The sequence below is a fragment of the Limulus polyphemus genome, unplaced genomic scaffold (genome assembly GCF_000517525.1).
Source record: "Limulus polyphemus unplaced genomic scaffold, Limulus_polyphemus-2.1.2 Scaffold6536, whole genome shotgun sequence".
NCBI lineage: Eukaryota > Metazoa > Arthropoda > Merostomata > Xiphosura > Limulidae > Limulus > Limulus polyphemus.
In genome coordinates this window covers 47,346-51,001 of record NW_013672146.1, presented here as the reverse complement: position 1 = coordinate 51,001, position 3,656 = coordinate 47,346, and positions in this window count along the sequence as shown.

The following is a 3,656-nucleotide window of genomic DNA, read 5'->3' as shown; positions in this document are numbered from 1 at the left end:
TCCTGTTAACAGGAGGACATCTCGGAATCAAAAAGATATTGAGTCACCTACGACAAAGATTTTACTGGATAGGTATGATGCGAGATGTGGAAGAATGGTGCCGGACATGCAGTACATGTAGTGCTAAAAGGGGACCCAAGCATAAGGGATGCCCACCTTATGAAGAGTTGCCTGTGAATATGTCAGAGTTTGTGGAAGTGTTATTGGAAAGGATGGATGATATTCACCATCAAGTGCATTCAAACTTGAAAACGTCTGCTGAACAGATGAAGCTATCTTATGATAAGAGATCTGCTGAAGTCAGCTTTGAACCAGGAGACAAGGTGTGGTTGTATAATCCCAGGAAGACCAAAAGGAAGTCTCCTAAGTTGTCTTCTCCATGGGAAGGCCCATATGACAGAGTGGATCGTCTCTCAGACGTGACTTTCCGGATAAAATGTGGTCGGCGAGGTAAGCCAAAACGACTCGCTGACGCAACACTGCCCCCTCCTTAATATTGTTCGTCCCGAACAATAACCACATATGATAAACCAATAACAATTAACAATAACTTAATTAACTGTACAGAATTACAAACACAAAATTACAATTCAACAAAGTCTCTTAATTTTACGGGACGTATCTTCTTCCGTACTGGTCTCCGTCTCATTGGCTTCTGCTTCATGTGGGGTTCATCCGCTTCATCAGTAAATGTCCCATCATCGATAACAGTCACATCAGTGATAGTAACTTCACCAAGAGCTTCACCATTTCCCTTCTCAAAACTGAGTAGAGTTTCTTCTTCGATGGTGGCTTCTTCAGGTGGCACGTCTTCAGCAGAGTCATTTGTTCTGTTTTCCACTTCTTCCCAAGTGAAATGTCCTGGACCATGATAACACCAAAGCCTGTTGGCATGCACCACCATGACTACTGTGACGCCACGTTCTAGAACTATCCTGTAAGCATTCGCCAAAGCTAGTATTTATTAGATAGGGTAGGCTGGTATATATAAGATGGGTACAACGTGACGCGGGTAATATAATGTGTGTAGACAGTGTGTAATTGACCTGCAGTCAGAAGTATTATTGACGTTCGTTGATATATCATTTGTTTTAGCGCGATTATTGAAGTTGAGTGTATCGGTAAAGTTATATTCGGAAAGAATAAACCAGTTTTATTAAGTAAAGACTTGTGTCGTTATAATTTCGTCGGAACAAAGTTACGGAAAAATCAATTAACAAACGGAGACATAACAGACAGTTTCTTGCCAGCATTCTTTCAAGACATTGAAAGAAAAATTGGCCTCCACTCCACTTTTAAAGCTTCCAAATGCCTCACTGCCGTACATACTGGATTGTGATGCTAGTGATGTCGGAAATGGAGGAGTGTTGTCTCAGAAAGTGGACGAAAACGAACATGTGGTGGTCTACTTCAGTTGGGTTTTGAGTAGACCAGAGAGGAACTACTGTGTAACGCGGAGGGAACTCCTTGCTACAGTAAAGAGTCTGACATATTTCCAACCTTACCTCTATGGTGCAAAGTTTACCATCAGGACAGACCATGCTGCGTCACACTGGTTAAGATCATTAAACAACCCAGAGGGACAACTGGCACGTTGGATCGGAAAGATAGACCAGTATAATTATGATATTGAATACAGAGAAGGAAATGCCGATGGACTGAGCAGAAGACCCTGCAAATATGAATGCAGACATTGCTGCAAAAGAGAGGTTGAACTAACCAGGTGCCATCAAGCTGAAGTGAAGGAGACTGAAAGAGTTGATGATGGTGAAGTGGAACCAAATATAGATATCAAAGCACAACAGGAGAAAGACCAAGATTTGAAGCCAATAATTGATTTTCTAAAACAAGTGTTTTGCGCCCTGCTTGGGAGAAGGTGTCTAGTCTAAGCCCTGTGACAAAGAACTATTGGGCACAATGGGACCAGTTGAAGCTTGAAGATGGTATTCTTTTCCGGAGATGGGAAAGTGACGACCTGGCAAACGGCTATACCGAGAAAGCTACGGGAATTTTGCTGCATCAATCCCATGATAGTTTGACAGGAGGACATGTCGGAGTTAAGAAGACATAAAATCACCTACGACAGAGATTTTACTGGATAGGTATGAGGCAAGATGTGTAAGAATGGTGCAGAACATGCAGTACATGTTGTGCTAAAAGGGGACCCAAGCATAAGGGACGTGCTCCAATGAAGCTATATCAAGTTGGCGCACTAATGGAAAGAGTAGCCATTGACATTGCTGGTTTTCTGCCCCAAACTCGTGCTGGAAACAAGTACATTTTTGTGGTGATGGATTATTTCACCAAGTGGCATGAGGCATATTCAATACCAAATCAGGAAGCTACAACTGTAGCTTCAGCTATTTGTGATTTCTTCTTCAGATTTGGTATACCATATGAACTGCATTCAGATCAAGGCCGTAACTTCAAATCAGCTGTGTTCCAAGAATGCTGCAAGTTGTTTGGCATCTGAAAGACCAGGACAACGCCACTTCACCCACAGTCCGATGGGATGGTAGAAAAGTACAACTGGACATTGGGACAGGAATTGGCAAAGTTTTGTAATAGCCATCAAGATGACTGGGATGTCTTACTCCCTCCACTGTTGATGGCCTACGGGACAGCAGAGCATAAAGCCACTGCATGAAGTTGATGTTTGGTCGGGAACTTCGGTTGCCAGTGGATCTGTTAACAAGACGCCCACCTTATGAAGAGTTGCCTGAAAATATGTCAGAGTTTGTGAAAGTCTTATCAGAAAGAATGGATGATATTCACCATCAAGTGCGTTCAAACTTGAAAACGTCTGCTGATTCGATGAAGTTATCTTATGATAAGAGATCTACTGAAGTCATCTTTGTACCAGGAGACAAGGTGTGGTTGTATAATCCAAGGAAGACCAAAGGGAAGTCTCCTAAGTTGTCTTTTCCATGGGAAGACCCATATGACATAGTGGATCGTCTCTCAGACGTGACTTTCTGGATAAAATGTGGTCAGCGAGGTAAGCCAAAGGTGGTGCCTGCTAACAGGCTTTGGCATTATCACGGTCCAGGACATTTCAGTTACGATGAAGTGAACGATGGAACAAATGATGCTGCTGAAGACGTGTCACCTGAAAAAGCCACTGTCGAAGAAGAAATTCTACCCGGTTTTGAGAAGGGAAACAGTGAAGCCCTTGATAAAGTTACGACCAATGGTTCGACTGTTACCAATGATAGGACGTTTCCTGATGGAGCAGATGAACCCCACAGGAAGCAGAAGCCAACGAGACGGAGACCAGTATGGAAGAAAATACGTCCCGTAAAATTAAGAGACTTTGTTGAATTTTAATTTTGTGTTTGTAGTTCTGTACATTTAATTAAGTTATTGTTAATTGTTTATTGGTTTAATGTAAGGGGCTATTGTTCGTCCCGAACTAAAAAAGGGGCAGTGTTACAACAGCGGAAGTCACGTGACTCTAGTAACACGTTATGCGCTTCTAGAACGTTCATGTCCCTTCCTGAAGCCTCGAGTGTTTACTAGATATGCGGTATTCTTGTATATATAAGACCGTCAAGAAGTGATGGCAACAATGTAATTGAACTGCAGACAGAGAGAGACTGACGATTGAGTCGAGCATGTGAGTCGTTCGTTGTGAATTATAGTGTTTGTTATAGCGT